The following is a 9,034-nucleotide window of genomic DNA, read 5'->3' on the forward strand; positions in this document are numbered from 1 at the left end:
TACTTACAGTTAGGCTTTAAAAAGTAAATTTATTTTTTAAAACCTATCAGGTAAATCATAGGCAAATATCATTAGATGACTGAGATTCTTTGATTGAGTAGATCTAGGCAGCTCTGCCCATGCTGGTGGGCAGGACTTAGCATCCTGAACACCTGCGCCTCCTGGAACTGAGCCAGCAGGGCCAGAGGAGGGTGCCTCACACTGATAGAAAGGTGATGGTGAGTCAAGTAGCAGTCTTGGGTAACATCTGTCCTTAGGGCTTCCTGGAGACTAGGGAGTGTGTCCCCAAACAAGCTTGAATGCAAATTACTTTCGTCGACAAACAAGCTGATCTACATAGTGCATGCACAGCAGTTGGCAGCAGTTTCCAAATAGTGCCCTGCACAGAGGGATGGCCTCTCTGTGTGGTGTTCAGCAAAGTGGTTCAGTACTGTGGGCTTCCTCCCTCCTCTCTTCCTCCCTCCCTCCATCTCCTGACCCACCTGGGAGGCACCAGAGGTTCTCTAAGGAGTAGCTCCAGCTCTAGCACAAGGAATCTACAAACTCTTCAGGCTCATCCAAGGACAGACTAGCTCAGAACTGCAGAGAGGTAAGCAGTTCAGGGACCGGCATGTTTAAAATGCCTTTCCCTCTCTAAACCTACAACTCCAATGCACCCTTAAACACTGAGTCAAATGTGACCTCCTCTGGAAAGCCTTCATGAATACTTGCCCTTTATTACTCTTCTAAGAGTTGCCTCTTTCCCCCTGATGAGGACCTCCACAGTATGCTGTCCAGGCCACTAATTATTAATTAGTAGAATTTGCTTTTTTCACTAACAAGTGCATCCTGCGAGGGTATAGATCACTTATCTCTGTATTTCATGCCCCTAGCCTCCAACACCGGATCTGCTCTGTCTATATTTATTGAATTAACGCATGGGTGTATGGGCTGATATGCTTGGCTTACAATCCTGAACTAATTTTTAGATTCTATTCACTCTACTTCTCCTTTTAAGGAAAGGAAACTTTTCATTGAAAGCATTCTTTTGGGCATTTAGTAACTATCTACCAAACACCTATCACATGACAGGTACTCCATTAGGAACTGGGAATAGAGAAGTGAACCAAACTTGATCTCTGCCCTCAAGAAATTCACGGTTGGTTGGAAAAATGAGGCAAGCAGCAAATGAATAGCAACAAGGGAAGGATTTGAAATTCATCTTCACTTAGATGTAAACCATTCAGAATTTAATCTACTTAGCAAGGAGATACAGATAGAAGATCAATGAGGTTAAGTAAAAAACCCTGTAACCCTGAATTTGAATTAGAAGCCTCAGGAGACCTCATGGTGTTAACAAATATATAAATACGCACATATGCATTTCTTAGCTCTGCTACTGAAAAGGCCTAGAAACGATGATCATTTCATTAGCATCAAGCACCCAGATTATGGTCTCTGAATACCACTTTCCACTAAAAGGAACCAAGGTTCATTGGAAAAATGGCCAATTCCACATCCAGGATGGAAAATGTACAAGATAAGCCAGGGACATTGTCTTTTACCAGAAAGCACGGAAGCTCTCAAAGACCAGTATGGTCGTATTATAAAGACTCAGGAGGCATCTTCAAGAGGATCCCCAAATAGGATGATTTCAGAAGCAATAAGGATAACTCCACTTGACTCAAACATATCAAATGTGTTTAAATTCACACATTCATAATGTTTTAAAAAAGAATACCTCATTGGTCAATTGTTGAGGATACTAAAGAATTAACTTATTATTTTGAAACTTGGCAAATAAAGCAAATAAATCAAGCATTCATCTTGCCTTTCCTATACAAACTGTACTTCAAGGTAACCAAATGGTCGGTGAGGGGCAGTTTCTCTTTATAGCAATATTCAAGGAAATATTGCAATTGGAATCATCCTTATGCAGCGCCTAGTGAGTTAATGAATCTACACAATGGTCATCAGTGACTGCTAACATACAAAAGGAGAAACATCTAGCTACTATGTGTTTCCTAATGAATCTATGAAGTATTCTGCCTCCCTCCAAAATCAAGCCTGGATCTAATCAAGCTCCAAGATCTAACTACAATTTAGCAATCAGCAAAATTCAGATTATGTGAAGCTCTAAGGACAAATTTTTTTTCCAGTAAATAAATGTGTGTATGGTTGTGTATGAGAGAGAGAATGTGGTATGAAGGAGGAATCTAAAAGACCTATCAATTGTGCTTGCTCTGTGTGGATCTTATTTGGATTCTAATTCAAATAAATATACTTTGTAAAAAGACTTATGAGACAATTGGGGATCTTTGAATACAGATTGGATATTTGATGATATGAGAAGTTATTTTTTAGGTTTAGTGGTATTTGGTTACATTTTCAAAACAGGTCTTACCTTTTCGAAATAGTAAAATATGTGCTAATTTAATGATGAAATGTCTGGAATTAGATGCATAATACTCCAGCGGTGGTGACTGGTGGAGATGGGTGGGGTATAGATAAAAGAAGATTAGCCCTGAGTTGATAACTGTTGAAGCTGGTTGATGGGCACATGGAGATTCATTATTCTGTTCTCTCTACTTCTCTATCTGTTTGGCATTTTTCATAATGAAAAGCTAAACAAGTCTAATCCATGCTGTCTCTGCATGAGAGCACTGCCCCTGCACACTCACAAAATCATTAGAACCACAAAACAGTCAAGCTGGAGAGGACCCAGGGATTGATTATTCACCTGCCTTCAAGCAACACATAAAAGATGAGAAGATCAAGGACCGGAGAGATCCCGTGTCGTGACTAAGGTGATGCGGTGAGCCCAGGTCTTTGCTCTCTGCCACTGGGCATGGGCACCCCCACCCAAGGACCCCTTTGAGTCACCAGAAACTATAACGGGGGCAAGTTCTTTCTGGCTTTTTAAAAAAATCTTTAATTATGAAATATTTCAAGCATCGCAAAGTACAGAAAATAACACGACACTTCAAAAGCCACCACGCAGATTTTTAAAATGTGAACATTTTAACATTCTCTACGGAGTTTCTAAAAAGTAATAAAATGTGATAGGTACAGCTGAACTCCCACTGACCCTTCCCTTTCTTCCCTCCCCACAGATAACCATTATCCTGGTGGTGTGGGGTATTCTTTCTACTCATATATACATATATATACACACACACACACATACACGTATTACTCATATATATATATATATATATATGCACTCAAATATAGAATTGTTTTGTGGATTTCTATTTTATATAAATAGTATCACATCATGTATTTCCTTCCACACCTTGCTCTTTTCACACAACATTGTGTTTCTGAGATTTATCCAAATTGATACAGAAAGATCTAGCTTATGCATTTGAATGCCTATGTACAATTTTATTATAGGAAAATGCATAGATCTTTTAAAATCCATTTATCCATTAATGGACAGGTTGTTTCTAATTATTTTTGCTCAAACAAGGAGGCAATGAAGATTCTGTACATATCTCTTCACGGAGTTGTTGAAGAGTTTCTCCAGGGTGCATACCTGGACGTAGATTTAGTGGGTCACAGGGTTGTGCTGTTCCTCCTTCATGATTGCCAAATTGCTTGGCAAGGGTAACATATTAGTAATAGTAATAGTAGTTTGGCAACCACAAAGTGGTTGAACCAATTTATGCTCCCACAGTGTTTGACAATACTAGTCATTCACCACCCTCATGGAAGCTTCATATGATCAAACTCGAAAACTTGCCAGTCTAATGGGAATGGGTTGTTCCATTTCATTTTGTTTTGTAAATTTGCATTTCCTTGCTAGCTGGTGAGATGTGGCATTTTTACGTGTTTATTGAGCATTTCTGCTTCCTCTCCTGTGAATCACCTGTTTCTGTCCCCTACCCGTTTTCCTCTTGAGTTGTTGGCTTTCAGTGTACTGATTTGGAATAATTAATTATCTATTCCAGACACCACTTTCTTCGGTCAGTTAGAGGTATTGTGTTTATGTTTTTTCATTTTTTGTTACTTTATAGTATCTCTTGTTGCACAGGTATTTTAAAATTTAATATCATCAAATTGATCTCTCTTTATTTTATTATAGCTTTTGCTTACTATCTTGTTCAATAATTTTTCCCATCCTCTGAGTCCTGAGGTTGTTCTCCAATATTCTGTACTATAAGCTTAAAAACCTTAATCCTTTGAGAATTTATTTTTGTGTACTGTGTGAGGTAGGGATCCATTTTCCCACCATGAAGATGGCCTGTTGCTCCAGAACTTTTTGCTGAATAGTGCTTTTCTCCACTGATGCATAATGCCATCTATGTGATAGTCACATTCTCACCTATACAGCAGTCTACTTACGGACTCTCTATTCAGCTCCATTGTTCTATTTGTCTACACACGCAGCAAGAGCACACTTTCCTGCTTACTGTAGCTTTACAGTAAGTCTTGATATCTGGCAGGCCAAGTCCTCCTCCCTTATTTCTTTTCAAAATTATATTTGCTATTCTTGTTCCCTTACTCTTCATATAAATTTCGGTATCAGATTGTCAAATTACACAGAAAACATTCCATTTGGATTTGTTGAACATTGTATTTATAAATAGTTGTAAAAGACAGCTTCTTAAATGAAAAAACTCATAAATGACTTTCTTATAAATGACTATGGCATAATTTGTGATCTACAGAGGTCTTTTTACATTTAAATCTTCAATACAATTTTGTATTTTTATCCTTAAAGATCTTACATAGCTTTACTTGGACTGACTCATAGGTAGCTTTTATTGCTATTATAAATGCATTTTTCTTTACATTTTCTAATTGGTTGCTGCTTATGAATAGGAATGTTATTGATTAATGAAATTTGATCTTGGATCCAGCAACTTGACTAAACTCTCTTATTAAACAGTTTTATATTCTGTTTATATCTAGTCATATTATCTGCAATTAATTACAACTTTTTTTCTTTCACTTCAATCATGATACTTTTATTTATTCTTTTTTTTTTTATGTTATCCTATTGCATTGGCTAGATCCTCCAGCACAATGTTGAACAGAAACAGTAATAATGAATAATCTTGTGTTTAAAAAAATTGTTTTTAGAGATGGGGTCTTGCTACATTGCCCAGGCTAGTCTCTAACTCCTGGGCTCAGGTGATCCTCCTGCCTCAGACTCCCAAGTAGCTAGAACAACAGGTACACACTGCTGTCCTGGCTTATTGTTTTTTATGACCTTAATATGATGCTTCTGAAACTTCACTGTTATCTATTATTTGGCTGCAGGTCTGATATAGCTCTCCATTGTCAGATTAAGTTTTCTTTGATTCCTGGTTTGTAACTTTAAGGGAATCATGAGTGGGTGTTGAATTTTGTAAAATGCTCTATCTACTTTTTACTGGTAAGACTTTCCAAGACTTCCAGGTGTTCTAGAAAATAATTTGTGGCCTCCAATAGTTGCTTGTAGGGTTCTATGTCTCAAGCTTGTTAATTATGTTGTTCATACCTTTTATAACTTTATAAATTTCTCTCCGCTTGATCTACCAGTTCCTCTTAGTGGTATGATAAAACTTCCCATTCCTCCTTGTAATTCTGTCCATTTTTGCTTTATGTAGTTTTTCGGTATTGTTCTGAGCTAGGGATCCCCACTGTGCCTTTAAAGTCTTTTATTTATCACATTAAAGGATTCCCTTTTCTTTCATGTAGGCTAGCAAAATTGTTTTATTTTAATTTTATATAATATGTCTGTGTTCACATGGTCAAAGGGAATCCTTATTAGCTTGCTGTTTCATTTTTCTGAATTGGAAATTCCAGGCCCAATCTTTTCATCTTCCAACCTGTTGCCACCAAACACTTGCACAGGGCAGCTTCCATCTGTGATACCCTGGAGAGACAAGGCCACAGCCCCATCCTCACTCCCTCTCTTGCCTCAGCAGTCAGGAGCTCCCACTTCTGACCTGTCTGAGAGGGGCACTGAGTCCGGGTCAGGTTGAGCACACGTGGGGTTTTCTGAGCATTCACAGAGGTACTCAAATGGATGTAAGGAAGGTCTGATGTAGGCAGGGGAGCTTCTGTCTCTTGGCTTTTCTTCCCACACTCTTCCACCTAAGATCACTGATCTCCTCTGCCCAGGGGATCGGTTCTGTCCAAGCTTCTACTCCAGTCCTCATGAGGCAGGCAGTCCGCCAGTCATCCTCCACTCACCCACCAATCCTCTCATCCACTCATCCATCCACCTATCCATTCATCGATCATTTCCACCACCCATTCATCTGTCCATCCATCCCAGCATTCATCTATCCATCCATCCATCTACCCATCCTTCCATCCATTTATCCATCCATCCTTCCACCTACCCATTCATCCATCCACTCATTTATCCATCCATCCATCCATCCATCCATCCATCCATCCATCCATCCATCCATCCATCTAGCCATCCATCCATCCATCCATCCATCCATCCATCTATCCATCCATCCATCCAGCAGCAGTGTCATACAAACCTTACAAGTTGTGTGACCTTGGGGAACTTGAACTTTGGTTCTCTCATCCGTAAAATGAGTATAATAATAGCAATGACCTCATAAGTCAGTTATGAGAATTAAATTAAACAATATTTATGAAGCACTGATTGACATGTACTAGCACTCTAGAAATATTAGTGTATTATCTTCATCACACACTCACTGATTCACCCAACTAACACCTTCCTGAGTACCTACAATGCACTAAGCACTGGAAATACAAGACAAAGTCGCTCTTCTGAGAGCCCACTGTGTGGTGGGAGGGTCAGTTGGGCATCAGGAGACAACGTATCATTAAAGTAATACAGATGGTCTTTCACTTACAGTGGGGTTATGTCCCAATAAACCCATTGTAAGTTGAAAAAATTCTAAGTCAAAAATGCATTTAACGCCTGTAATCCCAGCACTTTGGGAGGCTGAGGCGGGTGGATCATGAGGTCAGGAGTTCGAGACAAGCCTGGCCAAGATGGTGAAACCCCATCTCTACTAAAAAAATGCAAAAATTAGCCGTATACGGTGGCGGGCACTGTAATCCCAGCTACTCGGGAGGCTAAGGCAGGAGAATCTCTTGAACTCGGGAGGTGGAATTTGCTGTGAGCCAAGATTGTGCCACTGCACTCTAGCCTGGGTGACAGAGCAAGACTCCATCTCAAATTAAAAAAAAAAAAAAAAAAAGGCATTTAATACCCAATCAACCCATCATAAAATCAAAAGTCCTAAGTAGAACCATCTGTAGTCATACTAACATTGTGCTTGGTATGTGCTACCTAAAGTTGGGAGAGAACACTCTGAGAGCACCAAAGAGTAGGGAAGTGGGCAGTCAGGGAAGGCTTCCAGGAAGAAGTGACATTAAGGCCTACTCCTGAAGAATGAGCAGAAATTCAGAGAAGGATGCACCGCGTTCCAAGCTGAAAGAGAAGCACATGCAAAACCCAAAGTGGGAGAGCATTGCTTTTCAGGGCATTGGAAGTACTGTGCTGCTGGTGTGTGAAGGGAAACAAGGTAAGTGGGGAGGGATGACTTTAAAGATACAGCGCCCACACCTGGATGAGTTAAGGGTGAGTTGTGCTGTGCAGAGGGCCAGTGAGGGGTTCCAAGCCAGGCAATGATGGGGCCAGATGTGCAGTTTATAAAGGTAACTGTGTGAGTGTGGTGAGAGCTTAGTAGGTATGTTACCCAGGTAAGGAACAGATCATACACCATGATCCAGTCACAGATCCCCGGGTCTTCTAATGCCAATTGTGTTGGGGACTCAGAGCCCTGGGGCATTATCATGGGCATTCTCAGACATGGAATTTCAGCCTCCCTCCATCTTCTCCCCATTCCTCTGCCTCTTCTGGTTCAGGCTGGAACTGTGGTCTCTGCCCAGCTCCCTCCTCTGGTTTCACCTGCCTGCTCAGCAAGTATCCTAGCCCAGTTTCTGGCCTGGAGGATACTGGTGGGGGTGAGGGGTGGGGAAGTTGCAGCAAAAACTGGGATGTAAGAAGGCTGGATGGAGCTGGAGGGTGGAGCAAGAACTAGATGGGTTAGGTAGGGATGCATTGTTGGGACCGTGTTCTCTTTTACCACAGGCCTTAGCACATGCTGTTCCTTCCACCTGGAACACTTTTCTTTGAACTTTTCCTTGCCATGCCCACGGTATTCTTCACTTCTGTTTAGCTCTTGGTCCTTCCAGGACCCTCTTGCTCTGCCCTTCCGTACTCAAGTCAATGCCTCAGCTATGTGTGGTGGCATCTGGTTTGCACCTTCACGTATCTCATGGAGCGGGGATTGTCAGTTTCTATGTTTTCTCCCAGTTGGCTGAGAGCTCTGAGGGCAGGCACTGTATCTTACTATTTTTGCATCTTAGCAACGAGAACCATGCCAGGCACATGTTAGATTCTCACGATATAAATTGGTAGGATGGATGGGTGAATAGGATGGCTAGATAGATGGATGGAAGAGTGAATGAAGGGGTATATGGATAAATGTGTGGGTGGGTAATAGATGGGTGGATAAACAGATGGATAGAAGGATGGGCAAGATGGGTGGGTGGGTGAGTTCTAGGAGGTTCTTGAGGCAGGAGGCTGGTTTCCATGACTGTTCTGGGCCATCTCCTTTCCATGAGTCATTTCCTTACCAGTCCTGTTGGTAGAGCAGCAGGAAGACTCATTCCCTGGATATTTATCCTCCAAGCAACATCGAGTCCTATAAGCTGGGCAGCTCCCTCCTAGCTTTCCGTCCTCCAACTGAGTGTGCTAAGGGTTTAGGGGAGGGGGATGTGTTTCATCGTAATGTTGGCTTGGACTCTGTGAGTCGTGGTAAGTCACTTGCCCTCTCTGGGACTTAAGTGCCCCATCTATAAAACTGGGCTTAGTATAGATGTCTCTTCAAATATAAAAGGTCCAATTTTGGTATAACGTTTAAAAACGCTCCATTAGGCCGGGCGCGGTGGCTCAAGCCTGTAATCCCAGCACTTTGGGAGGCCGAGACGGGTGGATCACGAGGTCAGGAGATCGAGACCATCCTGGCTAACACGGTGAAACCCCGTCTCTACTAAAAATACA

Source organism: Piliocolobus tephrosceles, chromosome 6, assembly GCF_002776525.5.
Source record: "Piliocolobus tephrosceles isolate RC106 chromosome 6, ASM277652v3, whole genome shotgun sequence".
NCBI lineage: Eukaryota > Metazoa > Chordata > Mammalia > Primates > Cercopithecidae > Piliocolobus > Piliocolobus tephrosceles.